Source organism: Megalobrama amblycephala, linkage group LG20, assembly GCF_018812025.1.
Source record: "Megalobrama amblycephala isolate DHTTF-2021 linkage group LG20, ASM1881202v1, whole genome shotgun sequence".
NCBI lineage: Eukaryota > Metazoa > Chordata > Actinopteri > Cypriniformes > Xenocyprididae > Megalobrama > Megalobrama amblycephala.
This window is the reverse complement of record NC_063063.1, coordinates 22,793,734-22,813,294: the sequence shown is the minus strand read 5'-3', so window position 1 is coordinate 22,813,294 and position 19,561 is coordinate 22,793,734. Positions and strand designations below refer to the sequence as shown.

Here is a 19,561-nt window from a genome sequence, read left to right as displayed (position 1 = left end):
ATGACATTCTGTCATATGTTATTTATTTACTTTTCCTGCTGTTTTAGTTTTTGCCGTAGTATCGTTTAAGTATTGGTATCGTGATATTTAATTTAATGTTAGATTTAATATAATTTTTAATGTTTATTATTTTCATGCTCAATAAAATTGTAAATTATTTGCTGTTATGCTTTTTTGCTGTTTTTTTTTTATACATGTAGGTGTTTTTGACAGTAAGATTATTGTAAAAATTAGACCTTTCTAGTACCGGTATACCGTGCAACACTAATACACACACACACACACACACACACACACACACACTCACAGTCCACTTTATTAGGTACACCTGTTCAACTGCTAGTTAAAGCAAATATCTAATGAGCCAATCACATGGCAGCAACTCAATGCATTTAGGCATGTAGACATGGTCAAGACGATCTGCTGAAGTTCAAACTGAGCATTAGAATGGGGAAGAAAGACAATTTAAGTGACTTTGAACATGACAGGCTGGGCTGAGTGTTTCAAAAACTGCTGATCTACTGGGATTTTCACGCACAACCATCTCTAGGGTTTACAGAGAATGGTCCGAAAAAGAGAAAATATCCAGTTCTGCCTTGTTGGTGCCAGAGGTAAGAAAATGGCCAGACTGGTTTGAGCTGATAGAAAGGCAACAGCAACTAAAAACAACCATTTGTTACAACCAAAGTATGCAGAAGAGCATCTCCAAATGCACAACACATCAAACCTTGAAGCAGATGGGCTACAGCAGCAGAAGACCACATGGTGCCACTCCTGTCAGCTAAGAACAGGAAACTGAAACTAAGCCTACAATTCACATAGGATCACCAAAACTGGACAACAGAAAACTGTCTGACGAGTCTCGATTTCTGCTGCAACATTCAGATGGTAGCATCAGAATTTGCTGTAAACAACATGAAAGCATGGATCCATCCTGCCTTGTATCAACAGTTCAGGTTGGTGGAGGTGGTGTGGGGCATATTTTTTTTGGCACACTTTGGGCCCCCTTGTACCAATTGAGCATCATTTAAACACCACAGCCTACCTGCGTATTTTTGCTGTCATTGTCCATCCCTTTATGACCACAGTATACCCATCTTCTGATGGCTACTTCCGGCAGGATAATGTGCCACATCACAAAGCTCAAATTATCTCAAACTGGGCTGCATTTCTCAAAAGCATTACAAGCCTAACTAGATCATAGAACCATTGGCACCAATGGTCTCTATGATCAGCTTAGCTCACAGTGCTTTTTAGAAACGCGGCCCAGGCTTCATGAACATGACAATGAGTTCCCTATACTCAAATGGCCTCCATCTCAATCCAATAGAGCACCTCTGGGACGTGGTGGAATGGGAATGGTGGATATATATTTTGTTTGTCATCTCTCACTTTTGTTAAAAACATTGTCTACAGTAGCTCTCTGGTGTTGTTTTATTCTGAATCCTACCATTTACTATCCTTAAAAACAGTTAGAGTTTGTTACATTAAGTATCGTCCCTCCTTCTATTCAATGGCATATATGTGAAAGTGGTAATGTTCTCTAGTGAAGTATGGGCACTCCCCCTGCACCAAATACATCTCTGCTACACATTTACATCTACTGACAACCAGATGCTATTTTAATTGGTCCATTAAAAATTAGTCAGACAAGATTTTAACTTGTGAACCATCATAAGAAATATTCCTCTGAGCCACAACATCTCATATTCAGGTAAGGGGCTGGGCCCCCTAAGGCTGAAATCCTAGAATCGCCCCCGGCCATAAGCCATCAGAAGCGAGCGAGGGACCGAGTTTTAGTCTCGTGGAAGGTTCAGTCGAGTACCCAGCAGGAGATCTGCACCCACAGCAGGACTCTGAGCAAAATGTGAAATTTCAGATAGAATTACAGCTGCCTCCAACACTGTGTACAGAGCAATTCAGCACAGCTCATCTGGGAGAGGAGCAATTATCCTACGGGGAAGGGCTGAATCTTTTTCCCAACCTCCATTCACACCATGCCCTGAGGAATTCCCGTAGCCTGCCTTCACACCAACACCAGAGCCGCCGGATCTCGCTGGAAAGCAATGGGAGCTTTTGTTGTGGTGGATTCAGATTTGATGCACGCATCTCTTTTTAAGACGTGGTGTCAAATGATTTACTGGAGTCAGCTCAAAAGGGAAAATGAGTGCTTGCCAGTCTCTTGTGTATCACCAGCCCCTGTTTAGACTCCAGCAAACTTCACAAATATGATAAAGCCCACTCTTTAAATGGTACGGCACCGTATCTCAGCACACTCTTAAAATAGAATACATGCTGTTGGCAAAAAGAGCCATATGGAGAAGGAAAGAGAAAGAAGGGACAGGAAAGAAGGAGAGGTGAATAGGAGAGGGAAGGAAAGGTTTATAGCTCAGAGGTTACTCTTTCATAGTTATGGAGATTTCTTATTTCTTAGATATTCTCTTAAGAAGAAATAAAAGTAAACAAATTAGACAATTGTTGACATACAGTGCATTGAGCTAGCTATAAAATTATAATGTGGTCTGGTACTGCCCCAGACAAATGTTTGAGGAAAAATATTTGAAAAAATTCTGGGTATCTTGGTAAATCTGAGTAGAGTTTGATTGATTACTGGGGTCTTTTCCTAAGAGAAAAATCTGAGAAGGAGAAGACCCAAGTAAAGTCTTAATTTGCTCTGAGGAGAGGTCATGAAATTTCTCTCTCCTAAAATATCTAATGAGAATACAAGACACAAATGATAACTTTTGACATACAAATACAAAAGCTGTAACAATTAAAGTGAATAATTTGGCCTTGGAAGTATTTGATAAGAAAATTTTGAGGTCAAAATGAGAACTGACTTTTTGATGGCAGACTTGTATCCTGGCAAATCTGGGCGTAGTTTTCTTCTGAAAATCTAGAAGAGACACTTAAGATTACTGGGGGTTTTCATTTCTCAGGAAACTTCATAGAGGTCTCAGCTATGTTTCACAGAAGTATCAACTTTTCTCAGATGTTTCTCCTAAAATGCCTATGCAGGAATAATAATAGATTTAAATGAGAAAATTGTCAACATACAGCACTCTGAAATCAATGTGGATAATTAATTCCAGGAAGAATTTCATCAAAAAAATCTCTTCTAACACTAGTGGCGATGTATGTGAAAATACCAGCATCTTTTTTCTCTAATGCAAAAGACTTCTGAAAAAGTCTACATTTGCTTTCCATTTAATCTCATTACTGCCTAAGAGAAACAATTAAGATCTCATCTGTGATTTTTCTTTCCTGTAGGAGGAGAGGAGAGAAGGGAAAGGTGAAGAGAAGAATCGGGAGATGAAGAGAGGACATGATAATGTAGTCATGCTGAGATGTGTTCCAGCAAAGCCAGCATAAGTCAAACTCCACTGAGCGACTCGGCAGCGAGTTCAATTACAAGTTGGTGCTGAAGGTCAGATATTGTAGTTCAAGTGATACAATGTGCAAAGATGGATGGGCCTGCTGATAATATTTAACTAAGTAATCTCACAGTACAGTGAGAGCTTGTTTAAAGAGCTCATATCCTTGGAAACCCTTGGCTCAGCGAGGCCTCTTATTATAGACCATCGGCACGGGTGTCCCTCAAACATTAACTCCCGTTACTTATGCAGTCTGCAGAGTCTCTGACAAATATCCCACCAAAATGAAAGGATGTAGTCTTCCTGTGATGAAACAAGCTGGTAAAGATGAGGAGGGGTTGGCCATTGCTGTAAGAGTTGTAGAAAACCCTTTGTTGTATAAGTGCCTCATTTAAAAGTTTCCCCTATTTTAAAGAGGAAAAGACCTTCCCTCCGTACTAAGAAAAAAAAAAAAAAAGAGTACGAAATGAAGTACAAGGCGTGACAGACACACGGCTGAGCTGCTTTACAAGTTACTCGCAGCTACGCTTGATGAAAAAACACGGCCCGTGAAATGACACAAAAGGTATGCCGCCGTCGAAACCCTCTTTCATGCAGCGAATAGAGAGAGAAAGAGAGCTGCCGTAGAGTGATCAGTGCCTCACTGTGAATAGTCTACTGTCATCAGCCTGCCTGCGCTTAGGAAAAAGATCTGTCAGCTCTTATCAACGCACAATCACAAAGAGACATTAAAATACAGCATCTGAACTACTTCAGCTTTTTACACCACTCTGTGTTTCTCTACACAATCAAGCACATTTCCCACATCACACTTATACGGCCTTTATACTATTGTGAGGAAACTGAACTGAATGAGTCGGGGGTTTTATTCACGTGGCACACGCAAATTTCCCTGACTGCTTGATATAATGGAATATGAAGTACAAATCATTACTCATACTGTAAGAAATCATTTCTGGGCAGAGAATAAGGATGGTGTGGAAATTTGACACATCTCAATTTGATGATTTCTGTACTTTCATTTAAAAAAAAAAGTTTCTTGTTTCGTTCTATCCAGGAAATTTAGTTACATTTTGTCAAGATACAATGCTCGAAGCCGAAAACAATCATTCTTCTTGATGCACATATGTTGTATATTTATGCAAACATACAATAAATACATTAAATAACATTAAACAATACATAGTATTGCCATTAAATTTGGTACATTTTCGGTACATTTGATATATATATATATATATCTCACATTGTAAAAATGACCTCAAAGGGTTAGTTCACCCAAAAATAAAAAATTATGTCATTTATTACTCACTCTCATTCAAAACACTGCTTCAAAGCTTTAGAATCTTTTGTTTCGAATCAGTGGTTCGGAGCGCCAAAGTGACATGATTTCAGTAAACGAGGCTTCGTTACGTCATAAGTGTTTCGAAATTTCAATAGTTCACGAAACTTTGGCAGTTTGATGCATTTTTGAACCACTGATTCAAAACAAAAGATTCCTAAAGCTTTGAAGCAGTGTTTTGAAATCGGCCATCACTAGATATTGTTGAAAAGTCGTTATTTTGGGGGTATTTTGGCATACAAAAAGTATTCTCGTCGCTTTATAACATTAAGGTTGAACCACTGTTTTAAATATGTTTTAGTACCTTTCTGTTAATTATCTTGCTGGCAATAGAGGCCTCACTGAGCAGGATTTTATCAAAAATATCTTAATTTGTGTTCTGAAGAGGAACAAAGGTCTTATGGGTGAGTAATTAATGACAGAATTTTCATTTTTGGGCAGCTGTATGTGTGTATATAGTTACACATTTGCTTCTGTCAGTTTATGATATTGAATATTTTAAGAAACATTACATTAATGAATTTGGCAGACGCTTTTATCCAAAGAGAAAACATATTAAGGTATACTGTATATTTTTATCAGTTCAAGATCATTTTTGATGCATGATCAATTGCCCACCCCTAATCATAACAATTGTGATAGTTGGTTTAAAATTTCTGTCACTCACATCTGAATGGACAATATGTATCAAATTTAATGCCAAAAGTCAAAATCTACGCTTGTAAGACTAACAGTCTTTGTGTATCAAGAGCGACAGGATCGAAATACTTTGAACAGAATAGTGCAGAATTGCAGACTGGTGATTCTCGGCCCACTTTGAGCAAAGTTTAGTTCTTGCCAGCTGTTTAGTTCCTACTAACCAATTTGTTTTTATTAGTTTGACTTTAGACTGATGCCACATCGCTTCAAACTCTCTAAAGTATAGCAACAGTACAAGTAACTGTGCCTAACAACTTGTCATACCGCACAGCATGCAACATACGAGACATATTGTAAACCCACTTGAATGCAATGAGGTCCATCCACCCTTCCTGAAGACATAAAACACATCAATCTCTCCACCGCTCAGCTGACTAATTTTCGTCCCACCACAAACTTCTAGAGCAGAACAGACTTTCGTCCCTGAAGCAACAACAAAAACTTTTCAGAAAAGATCACAACATCAAAAGCCCACACACTCTCTGACTAAGAAACGCCCAGGTATATTCTATCAAAGAGAATTGTTGCCAAAATCCTCTTCAGTTAAGAGACGGAGAGGACTGTTTCACATCAAAGGCTGCTGTGGAGTTATGTTTCTGCAATCTTTAATTCTGCAGGGCAAGACACAATTTTATTTGTATTTAAAGTTTAGGGGAACAAAAAAAAAAAAAAAAAAAAAGTTTTGATGCAATTGACATCAGATATCTTAAAAATATTTTGCTTATCTAGGGGTATCATCCTACAGAGCATGTTAGGTGAAATTATACAGGGCTTTTAAAAGTAACTGTAACAGTATACATTTACCCAGTTACAGTGGCAAACAGCTGCCAATAGAGTGGTGCAGGGATGACGTCAAAACCCGGAAGACTAATTTGCCACTGGGGTTTTATAATGGGGTTTTTCAATTTATGAATAAAATATGGCCTATGGAAAACATAATTTGACAGTACTGACGTTCACACATTCACACCCCAAATGTTTTTATCTAGTAACTTATTAGAAACATTCATTTTCAAAAATAAACATAACTGCTTCAAAATTCACATCTTCGGTATAATCAGTTAAGCCGCGCACACACTTAACGATTGTAAAAGGCTGATTATGAGGCCATCCTTAAAAATATTTTGGTTTGCAGTAACAGTAAAAAAAAAAAAAAAAAGGGTCGGTAGGTAGGTCTATTTTTTTTTTTCCAAGTTTCAATGTAAAAAAAAAAAAGTACAATTTTGGTGATGGTGATTACGTAGGTATGAATTTAAACAAATTAGCATATCGTGACGTCACTGACTGGGTCTTTCAACCCGTGCCTTCGGGCGCAGCCGTGTTTCCACTGTCGGGCCTAAAGCGGGCGTTTCCACTGTCACTTCCGGGGCTTGATCGTGCCTCAACGGGGCTTCCTCGGGGACAACGGCCCGGGTTTTTCGGCCCGCCGAATACCTTGGTCCAAAGCCGCCCAGCTCGGGCTTGATGAGGGAGTGGTTACGAACAAAGGCGGAGTTTATCTGTGTGTGGAGACGGAGGCGCCGATGATTACATGTAGGTTACCAGCTAACACCAGCGTTAAAATCATTTTAGCTCAAAACTCACTTTCAGACAGCAGCAAGTGTTTTAAATAACTTATGTTTGTGATCCGATATGGATTCTGATCACCAAGACTATGCGTGCTATTACCATAGTAAACATGGTAAATATGACGGCTTGAAGAAATCAGACAAATATACGTAGGCTATCAGAATCATGTAATTATTTTATCTGTCAGCACGTCTCGTCTCTCAACGGGTTGAGACGAAGCGAACGCACTGGCCATAGTGTGACATCCGTTAACCAATAGTGTAAACAACATAATGACGTCACAGGTTTTTATTTAAAATAAAGAACGTAGCCTTCGTTTGTATGTAGGCCTAGGCTATTTATATATTTACAATACTTACTAAAATATAATTAATATTATTTTAATGCTTTTGTATTGGTTGTTTGAAGAGTAAAAAAATTGGTCGGTCTTAACGCAAATTTACGGCAAACAAGAATATTTTTAAGGATGGCCTGAAAGTAAATTGATACTTATGACTGATCGCACTCAAACGCGTCCAGTCAGAGCCAGTTGCGTTCAGTCTGCGATTACAGTCGGTGTTCAAATTCCATGTGTAAGTATTTAAATCGGCTTCAGTCGCAGGAAACAATCACGTGTATGTTGAGCACAGTCTTGTTTTAGCTAGTCGTTAAATATGTGCCCGGCTTTAAATGAATATCTGCAACAGAAATTGTGAGTGCATGCTGGCCACATGCTCCAGTCTGTGATCTGTGCAGGCGTCACCGTGTGTCCTTGCTGTATAGAGTCATTCAGAGAAATAAGAGATAGAGTCACTCTCATTTTATGGTGGCTATTTTATAATGAAGTCATATGGTTGGACATTGTGATCCTTTTAAATTGGCCCATCTGGAGTGTGTCAGTGCCAGCCAGAGGTCACACTATTACATTTAGCCACTGGTTTTACTATATCTGATATTGCACCTCATCTGTCTGTGAGGGGTGAAAGATGTGATTCCTTCCTGAGAAATCTTTTCAATATCATGACATTTTCCCCCTTGCTTTAAATAAATGCATGAATATAACAGAAGAGCTTCGGCTTTTAATGTGAATTCTGTTTTGCACTCCTTTTAGACCTGGAAAAAGCTTTCTGTAGAGCAGTATGAAGACCTGTTTGTGGTTTCCATTATATGTAGAGTTTAAATTACATTATTCATATACAGTATTATGAGTAGTACATTATTTCCTTCAAAAGGAATGCATTACATAAATAAATGTAATACTTTTATTCAGCAAGGACGCATTAAATTCATTAAAGGTGACAGTAAAGACTTTTGCACCGTTACAAAAATTATTATTTCAAATAAATTGTTATTTTGAACTGTCTATTCATCAAAGAAAACTGAAGAAGTTTCCAAGTAGTCAAGGTTTCCAAAATATTAAGCAGTTTTTCTTACAATACAGACGGCTCGGAGACAGAAGATCACAGTTTAGGTAGTTTATTGACAGTAGAGAATTCAGCGAACACAGGTGAGTATTAAGTGCAATGAGTGAAGTAAGAATGGAATAGATGATGATACTGTCCAGGGTGAATTTGATGTTGGTGGCTGAAGCAATGAGACGCTGAGGACTGGAGACACTCACACACATGCAGGTAACACACGAGGAGACGAGGGATCGCTGGATACAGGTAAGTAGACCGGGAGTCCTTGAGGTAAGCATACAGGAAGAGTCCTTGTTGCGAACGAGACTGGACAATGTGACTGAGTGTGCGAGTGTCTTATATACTGGTGCTGATGAGTGAGGTGATGAGATGCAGGTGTGAGTGATCAGTACTCCGGAGATGGTGTGCACTGTGATTGGTGGGTGTTGAAGCCTGGCGTGTCTGTGACAGTTTTCAACATTGATAATAATAAGAAATGTTTCCTGAGCACCAAATCAGCATATTAGAATGATTTCAGAAGGATCATGGGACACTGAAGACTGGTGTAATGATGCTGAAAATTCAGCTTTGCCATCATAGAAAATATATACAGTCAAACCAAAAATTATTCAGATGTTTTTGATATTTTTGGTATACTGTATTTTTACTAGCGGGTACAGGACACTATAGTTTATTTATGTAAGCGAGGATAGCAAAATAAAGTAAACTGTGACATATTATACCCAAAAATTCTTCATACAGTGGACTACCAGTAAAATGTATGAAAATTTGGAACCAAAAATTCTTCAAACACTTTGACCTGACCATGTTTTGCTTAAGTGTTATCTGACATAATTAAGATTATTTTTTTCTGATACAGTTTAACTCTGAGATCTTGTCATATTTTATAAAAAAAAATTTTTAAACTATAGTGAATAAATTGTATTAATGAATGACATGTTCAAGGTGTCTGAATAAATTTTGGTTTGACTGTGTGTATATACACACACACATATATATATAAGATTTAAAACAAAAGAGAGAGAGAGAGAGAGAGAGAAATCAGAGGTAATTTAAATTTATTTAGGATGCACCACTTGCTTTACTCTCACTTTATTCTTTTTGCCCCCATACTACCGTTTAGAAAACGGCTTTTAAAAAGGAGTTACGGAATGTCCCGATGACTTTTATATTGGCCTTAGAGATGAAAAAGCGGAATTCCCTTTTCATGAGCCATATTATGCACAATCCTTGATCTTGAATTTGGTATAGCACACCTTTGCTTCACGCAAATACTGAAGCAGAGCACCTACAAACCCATAAGTAGTTACATATTTAAAGCGACCTCTGTTTCAAGGTTACAGCTTGGAAGGTAGAAAAAAGGGAAAAGAAAAAGCAATTTCACATTTAATATTTGGTCTGTTGTGCTTATGAGTTTGAAAATGTGTGTGTGTGTGTGTGTGTGTGTGTGTGTGTGATGTCTATAGAAACATGCAACATCCCCTTTTCGGAGACAGGAGCCCTCAGGGTCCTCTGACGGATCGCACACATTGAGTTAAAAGACTTGGAGGTGGGGGGATTTCAAAGCCTCCCCTGCAGACATGCTCCAGCTTTGTGCATTTTAATGGTGAGATATTCAAATCTCCTAGTATGCCATCCCTCACCCTCATTTCTCCATCAGTCCATGCAGGGCGCTTCTGTCTGCAGCTAATGGGATGCCATGTACGCAAGGAGAGGGCTTATTTGGGGAGGTCTCTGCCTCCTTGAGGTTAAAGGACCTTGAAATTTGCTTTCTTTTCATTCTTTTTTTTCTTAACTGAATGAACTCGGATAATTAAATGGAATAAAATACATTAAAATAACGTAATAATGGTAAGAGGAAAATTGGAGAGGTTCACTAGTCATTCCCCACAGCTGTGCAGGCTATTAACAGCAGTATCAAGGCGTTCTTGCATGAAACCTTGAAGCTGCTTGCAATAAGAGTTAACAACACTCCCACTGTAAGTCCCCTGCAATGTCTTTGGTAAACAAGGAAATTAAAAATATGCACATAAACCCCAGCATTATTAGATGATATTTCCTCACTGCCACTTGGTATATGAGCAGAACCAGAGCAGACTCTGTGATTTGTTTGTCTAATATTGTAATTTACAGAAGTGTTAACTATGTAAAAGTGAATTTGGGTGTTAATTTGTTTGGGGTGTCCAGCCGTCTCTAGTGATTTGAGGCCTTGAAGACTTCATGGCTGTTTGTTAAAACGACTATGCAATCAAAATCAAATACACTGCTGAACAATATCCAATAATATGTTTTCCTATATTTATTAATTTTATGATTGGTTTATGTACTATAAACACTTGTGATTTACGTCATCATGAATTTTATACAATGTAAATAAATGTAATTTTTTCACATAATAAGGCAGGAAATTATATATTTTATAGTTCCTATACTGTAATGAAGGCTATGTCAATTAGCACTGCATTATTCACATATTTTACTGTTATGAAAATACCCAGAGATTGCTTGAAACACACACATAAACCATATATTGTCACAACTGTGTGTGTATTCTCTTCATGATTCATCAGTCAAAACAATTCTGCTTTTTATTCAGCTACGGCAATAGCTGAATGCCTTTATCTATAAGGGATTTCCTGAAACCTCATAAATTATCAATTTTATGAGTCCGTTTTGGACTTTCTGCGAGAGAGCGCCCTCTGGCTTCCAGTATGAAATAAACATTCATTACATGAGTGTTTAGCACTCCATAATTGCTTACAGTGTCTCGTTTTGAATAAGAATAAAACATCAGGACATGCATGGACAATCTTGTCTCTTTGAATTTAAATCTACTATATATTTATTCACATTGACCCATTAAAACATCAACATGAACACTTTTACCTGAAAAAAGTGCCAAGGATGATATTAAATAAACACATTGCCTGCGTATTCTGTGCTGCTGCCTTAAAGGGAATTTATATAATGTCATTCTAAACATCGACAAAGGTGACAAAACATTGGCGCACCTACAAAATATATAACTCACAATACATTTTTAAAAAAGGGACAATCACTCTGACTTCATATTTCAATCAGAAATACATTAAGACAATTCATGTGGACAAAGCCAAAGTTGTGGGCCTCCTTCACAACTACTAAATGACAAATGAAGGGCTCCGGACCCTCCCTTTGGTATAATTAGGGATCATTTGGAATGGGCTTGGGTATACACTGACCTTCTACTAAAGGGGGGAAAAAACAGGAGGCATAATCTAATAGTTGCAAATTGTTGATGCATATATTAAACATAATAGCGTTGGCCATTCGCCCTGCACTGTTTCCCATGTGGAAATGCCCTGACTGGGCTACAGATCAGTGAATGGACAGAGTTCACATGGCATCTGTTTGATCAAAGTTTCCACACCAAAGATCTGGCATCGTAATCGCATCGGGTCAGGCTACTGCAGAATGTGGCTTCGAAATCAAAACGAGCCACCGGGTTTCAGAGTCACAGAGGATAAGAGCTACACGTTCTGTGCTGAAGGACATTGCAAATTCTTTTACATTACCATGATAATAAAGAGAAAGGCTTCCAGTTGCTACCATTAAGGCAAGCAACAAATATATCATCCTGCTCCCTGTGTTCTAAAGAGTGGGCATGATGGCCTGGCCCTAAATTGACCCCCACTTCTCCCGTATCAGAACATGCATAAATACCTGGGGCAACAGAATCGAGGAAAGCTATTAATCAACGGACACGGGGGCTCAGATCTGGAACGGCTTTAAATCCAATAGGAGAGATTCCTTTCAGATGTTTAAAGCCCAACGGTTTAATATCCCCGCCATCCCCAAGTGGGTAATTGTTTCGCCGCTGCAGACAGAGAAACTGTCGATCAAGTCTCGCTTGACCTTGTTTCTGTGTCTGTACTGACCTCCGGAAATGTAAAGCAAAGATCATATCACATAAAAAGCAATACTCCCACAAACGGGCCCCAAGCTGCAAATTGATTCTGCTGCCATGGAATTCACTCCCATCTCAGAGAAGCAGAGGAAGGGGGGCGTCAGGAAGGGGTCTCCTTCCGCCGCATTCATCCTTTTTTTGCAGATATCTGTCCTGCGCGTCGGCTCGCAGATTTTTATCGTTATGAAAAGGCACTCTGCATATGCTGGTGGAGCTCGTGCCGGTGACAGATAGCAGAGGGACAAATAAGCCGGCAACTACGGCTGCGGGCGTTTAACACATTTCCTCTGTCGTGGCGCTGATAGCAGGTTCAATTGTCTGCTGTAATGGGCCAAAGGGAGCGAGACTCGTCGTGGTGACATTGCCCAGAGAGGGGCATGGAGATCGTCTCAGGAGACCGTCGCCCCCTTTGTCCCGACGAGAAGCCAGCAGACGAGATGGTTATCCCCGCACAGTCCGAAAGCCACTGTTGTCTATTAAATCCCCTAAATTGAATTGAAAAGAGTCTCAGATTAAGTTAGAAAGTCTGCAGATGTCCTTGCAATGGACCAGGGACCAGTGACCCATAGCCTAATTAAAATTCAAGCTGAAAAAGAGTGTACTTTGATCAAATCAAACTTTAATTAGCTCAGATAACCCCCAAGCTACCTCCAAAACATTACCAACTGGAGGAATCGAGGACATTCTTCTGGAAAATACATCATCCACAGGAGATGAGCTAGAGTATGCACAAAGGAGAATATTTCGGCACAATTAGCGTCAGCTTTAGGAACAAGCATCAATAACAGCCATTTTACACACAAATCAGCATAAGGTGACTAACCTTTGGTACATTATCATTGCCCGCCCCTTTTGCACAGACTGATGTCAAAGGTCCTGCTAGCCAGAGGTACCGGCAAAATCAAATTCCCCCAACCTTTTGGATCACTCGAGTCGGTGCTAAATAATTGATGTGGCCATTGAGACCGGTGGCAGTGGCGGTTGCAGTGATTTGATTTCGGAGCCAGTCTGAATGGGTTCAAGATCTTTACAGACACCCCGTGGAGGGCCAGTGAGAAATGTCAATCGCACCTCATCTACGGACGGGGCTTCTCTGCTACACAGAGAGAGCGGCAATCTCCAGGCAATCTGCAGCAAGTTCACCATCCACATTTAATGAGACACACACACACACACACACATATATAGCTGGAGTGGTAGAACAAAGAGGCGCTCAGTTGTAGCTCTGACATGTGTCAACTTCTCTGCAACTGTGGCATGTAAGAGGATTTCCTTGATAATATTACAAGAAAAGAGAGGAAATGACAAAACAGGGATATTATCATCTAATTGACTGCTATGTTTACGTTACATATTTGCATGTTTGTGAAGCTAAAGTCTGTGCAATTTGTTATGGTGGTTGCTGATTTGATTTGTAGCCACAGAAATCTAGCCAAAACAACTACTGCAGCTTTTGTCAGTTCATTACTAAAATTGTGTGCCCTATGTGTTAAAAGAGGACCTATTATGCTTTTTTACAACTTTCTTTTGAATTGTGTAATGTTTGCATGAAAAAGGTCTGCAAATTTACAAAAAACAACGTCCACTCCAAAGGGAGTTATTCTCTAGATCAGTAATCACCGTTTCTGAACTCCCTGAAATGCCTTGATTGTAATGGAGTTTTCTTCCAGAAACAAACATGTCACAATATTCCTCATTTAAATAATAACCCCAAGACATACGGGGGAGGCCTGGTTGAGTTGTGTTAATAGTGAGTTGAAACTTATGGTAAGGGCTGTGACATTTCCCAAACATACTCAAAGCGGTTGACCAATCACAGCACACTTGTCCAGCCGACCAATTGGAGCCCATCGTGCTTTTCGGAAGGAAGGGCTTGATAGAGACAGGAACTAAACAGAATGTTACTGACAGACTGATAAGTGTAGTGCTGAAACAATGTAAAATATGTGAAAAATAGTGTTTTTTTTTTTTTTTTTTTTTTTTTTAATATTCAAGCATGAAAACCTATTCTAGTATAGCCAAAAAACAAAATCAAGGCTTTGTAAAAGGGCAAAATAGGTCCTCTTAAAAAGTTTCATATAAGAAATTAACTAACTGGGCATTTAATCATAATGAGCAAAGAGCAAAAACTGTCCGGGTTAAATGTTTTTACATCTGCTCTAGTGCGAAAGGCCCTATCTATTTTGTATCTCATCACATATGTTGAGAGTGTCACACAAATTTATAAATCTAATGAAATGGAACAGACATGTTGTCTTGCAGATTTATTTCATGTTACTTTATGAAGTTCCATATGTTCCGTTGTGCTTCTGACAAACTGGAATTGTCACGCTCGCACTGTTCATTTTTCGGCCGGCGTGATGAGTAACGCCACCCTTGTAATTCTTTTAAGGTATTCAGTCAAATTCTGCACCAGCAGACAAGCCTTTCGCAAACACCTGGGATTTGAGCGTTCTGACTGGCGGAGGCTAACTTAATCATCTATAATTGGTAGAGTGGTTCTCATTTATAGTGACTGACAGCATCGATCTGTCTCAAAGGTAAGCCATCAGGCCTAATAAATAAAGGAAAAGAAACAAGTAGTCACATTCCAAATGAGCAGAAAAACGGCAACATGACACAATGTAAAAATGAGACCCGCATCATATCTTATTGAGGAGCGAGTCTAATCCCCAGAAAGAGAGAGGCTAGATATCGATGTGCATGATATTAAATTTAAAAATCTTGGGACCTTAAATAATTTAAGCGTGAAAGATCACAGAGTATTTGATCTAGTCTCTGTATCAAAACTACATTACACAGGGCAAAAACTGTGACAGAGCCTCAAAAAGAACTTTACACAGTCTCGCAGCAGAAATGTCACAACATGAGGGTTTGTGAGATGCTAGAGGGGTGCTACTGGTGCATGGATTCACTCTCTAAAGATTTCAGCGAGGCATGTGCTTAGACTGCTCGCACATATGGCAGAATACACACGGATAGGATATTATGTGTAGCTGTGAGAGAAAATTGAGCATTTGTTATGATCACATTGTGTGAAAGCTATTGCTAGAAAATCTGCATCTACTGTCAAAGCTGCGGCCTCCGTGCATTACAGTTGTGCTCTATACAAAAGAAACATTTCATCAGTAGCCCGAGGCTGTTTATTTGTTGCCCGAGGTATCGATACTGAGGTAACGGAGCTCGTATCACATCAAAGCCAAACTAAAAAAAATGCATACATGTTGAGCTATATTGTTTGCGTCAGTGACTTGAGTTTGAATTCACTTGCAACATTTCCTGTCCTCTCTCTAGCATAGTGTAAACAAAGAGTAGGGCAATGGCAAGTGTATAAAAAAATAATTTGTCTTTGTCAATAAAAGAAAAAAAAAACTCAGAGGAGATCAAAGGCGTCAAAATACCACAACACAACCAACAGTACATCTGGTTCATTTGACAATAATAAAAAATTCAACCTCACAGCCAGCAACAGCAGATATTCGATTTGAAACTGCCCGTGATACTCAGCTAGGATTCAGTGTGCTTTTTCCACACGAAAAGCTTGGATGCATTTTGTCTGATTCCACAGTGCTCAGAAAAGCTCTAGGCAAAATACATGACCAGAGTAGGTTACTAGTTTGTTTCACGATTAAACCTCTGCAATGCTATCACCAAGCCTTGGGGATCTCTTAGCGAAGGACTGCCTCCGGAAACATTGTTTTGTCTGTACAGATTAACCAGCGGAACATCTCTCGTCCAAATTCACCTTGAAAGCCCTGTGACTCTCGAGGAGATTTCCACCTTTCCAGTCCTCTTCCTCGCTCTGTGTCATCGGGCCTGAGCTTTGGGCCAGAGTGTGTTCCTTCCCCTTCAATACACCATGTTTCAATGGCCATCCAAGTCATGCGCAAGAGCCCGGCTATGAGCAATGACTAACAAATTTGTTGAGGAGTAAGTAATGTTAGGTTTGCTGACACTGGCAAGCCTTGCCACACTCTCAGACTGCAGAGAAAAGCAAAAGATAAATTATAAGCCTCACACATATATCTTTGTTTTTATTGTATGCATTGAATCAATAGCACTATTTGAAGGTTTATTGTGATACAAGACACTTTGCATTTTTTTAAGGAATAACAGCAGTCTGCTTGAGGTTAGATATTCTTATCCTTACTCAGCACTTCCAGTCAAACTTTCTTTTGTTGGTTTCTGTGATGTTAGGCATAATATCTTCTCGAACAGCTCAAGTTCTGTTTATCAAAGAAGAGGCTCTCTGTATTAAAATTAGTTAATGCAATGGCATTTATTATACTGGATTAGTGTTCATTTCTGTTTAACATCCCAGTTGTATAAATTAATCAGATAATATGAACATCAATTAACAAAGAATAATAGTATATTTATAAATTAACCTAGATTAATAAATGCTGTACATCTGGTTCACTTGATAATAATACAAATTCAACCTCACAGCCAACAGCAGATATTCGATTGGCTTCAGTGTGCTTTTTCCACACAAAAAGCTTGGATGCATTTTGTCTGATTCCACAATGCTCTGAAAAATGTTGTTCATGATACCTAATGCATTTACTAATGTCAACCAATTGAACCTTTGCGTAAAGCTTCATTCGCATTCATTACACGCTACTGTTGACAAATGAGTCCATGATTTTATAATGTTGCAAAGACAACTATACGAAACACCCTGTATTAAGAATCTCACCTCAATTCTTCATGCATATTTACACCAATCAGACACAGTGTTTCCTTAGCTTTCAGCCTGTGTCACTGAATTAAGACCGACTGCCATTAATTCACCACCCTGTGTGTTTATCACCTGCAGGCCTTGTCTAAAAAGTGCTGTCCTAAATTGCCAGTTAGCAGATAAAGGTATTTTGTCATGGGGCAGGATTTGTAATTTCAAGGTATGCTAAATTATAAAAATATTAAGGTATGTGAAAATTTCGAATGGAAAAAGAAAAAAAGAAAAAAACAGCATGTGTATAAATGTGAATGCCTCAAGCTTTGCTCTGTAATAGAATCTTGGACTTTTCCTACATAAATTGAAGGATATAATTCAAATGAGCTGAAGCATTTTAAGGTCAAAGGAATATTAAATTCATGCAGCACTGACATAAATTGTCTGAGAAGAAAAAAGAAACTAAAGCACTTTCTACCTGCATGTACTCAAATGCAAAGCAATATTATGTTTATACTCACACAAGCCAAAGGGAATGGTGTGAATGTCCATGTCAACTAACATAAAAAGATGAATGGCTTTTATATGAAATTAGTTTCAGCCTCTTTAAGCACCTTTTCATCATGTTTCCGCATGGACACAGTGCAACTTTTACTGCCCCAGTCCAAAGATGTGTCAATCTCACAGAGCTCAACTCTCCAAACTCTGACAATCACACATGAATCCTGCTCTCTCCTTCTCATTCTATCTCCATTTTTCTCTTTCTTTCCTCTCATGCATCACACATTCGACTGTCCCCCTCCAAAACAGATAAGCGCAGAACGCGGAAAAAGCAAACCACGACCACGGAAATTCTCTACACGGTGCCGATCAGTAAAATTAGCATGACAATACTCACTGTGGGGAGAAGGGGGCAGTCGGAGCGTGGCAAGTCACTCTGTCCGATGAACCTGCACGGGTGGAAGAGCGGGAGAGAGAGAGAGAGAGAAAGAGAGAACAGTCAGCTGTGAAAGCACAGTTAAGAGAAGGGAGGGGTGATGAAGAGCCGGCACATACAGAAAAACACAAGAAAAGAATCTGAAACACAGAGGAGAACGAGGATGAAGCCGAACGGTAGGAGAGAAATTGGGAGGCAGCAGAGGGAGGGGAACATGTGATGAGAATAAAGGACACGTGGGAAGATGCTGTACTTTTAAAAGTTCGACACACGAATGGGAGAGTTTTCTTACTGTTGTTCAGTCATGTGACACCACTGGGTGAACTAGATACCTTATTTAACCTTGCAGTTAGAGCATTATTGTTTACAGTAGTAATAGAACAAGCTTCATTGTGCTTTGCATTGCGATACAACATGTTTTCGCAGTTTTAATGATTTTCGGGAATGCATTCATGAAATCATTTACCCAGAAATTGCAGCACTGTCATACATCATGTGATTTGAAATCTGTACGCTGTTATACTTTTTGTGAAACAAAAATATACCTTTTCAAAGAAGCTTCACATGTTCACGTTCATGGTGACCACAGGAAAATGCCAAAAAAGTCATCCAGATAATTTGTGCACTATATTACAAGTCTTCTGAAGCTTAGTGTGACAAACAGACCAAAATTGAAGTCAATATTAACTTGTTACTAGGAGTTACTGCACTCCTCAAATCTAATATGGCATCTATGGTGAAGGTTGAACGTTGTATAAAAGTGGTTTATAATGGTGCTTTTATAGTGCGTTTTGAATGTTCCATGAGGTTGAGTAACTGAATTTTCATTTTTGGGTAAAATATTCCCTTAATCTTTTTTTTTTTTTTTTTTTTAGAGGCTAGTGTTTGTCTTGGACATGTGAGTACATGTTTCGACAGTTCTATCAGATCACTTTATCTCTGAACTGTCTTTGATAGAGAACTAATGATCAACATCTTAACACTGCACTGTGAAGTAACTCTCTCATTCTCTCTCAGGGGTTCTTTTCTGCGGAGGCAGTGTCACTGCAACAAAACAAAAAAAGATTCTGATGAGCAATAATCAACTATATAAAAATAAATGGATGAATACTACAAAATATGAGATTGGATAATGTATAAGCCAGCTATTTTCTAAAGTAACACTGTCTAAAAGGTGGGGTCACATTTAGCATTGTTCTGAGAATATTGGTGGGTAAAATTCAGTAATTTCAAAAGGAATCCACACGATCTGGAACTTCTTGTGAGAGGCGAAAGATTTCCCCAAGCTGATTTTGCATCAGGTTCAAGCTGGTCAAACAAATTCACAACACTGACCAACAGAAAGTTGCCTAGTTTGAAAGTGACTTCTGTGTGAGTTGTGCTTCATTCATCACTACACAATTGACAATGAACTAATTGACCATTTTTTTGCCTGTGAAATTTCGCTAATGCAACCGTACCTCAGCAATGACACCAGTGAATAAAGTTTCAGATGAAGGTGTATATCTCCCATTGAGTTCTCATGAGGGTGACCGTCTGATTAGGCTGACAATAGGAACCTGCCTATCATGTTCGCAAGCAGTCCATGAAATGGAATAAACTGGTTAATATGACTAATT

The 19,561-nt window shown here is 38.9% G+C and overlaps 1 protein-coding gene across 2 annotated transcripts in view; it reads right to left on the bottom strand.

Annotated features, from left to right (window-relative positions):
* The window catches only part of rbfox3a (RNA binding fox-1 homolog 3a), a 431,990-nt gene that overhangs the window by 281,856 nt on the left and 130,573 nt on the right, over window positions 1–19,561 (bottom strand). For both annotated transcript variants that reach the window (XM_048170905.1, XM_048170904.1), the window contains one exon: window positions 17,904–17,955. The gene's annotated coding sequence lies outside the window, so the exon portion shown is untranslated. The remainder of the gene's footprint in view (window positions 1–17,903; window positions 17,956–19,561) is intronic.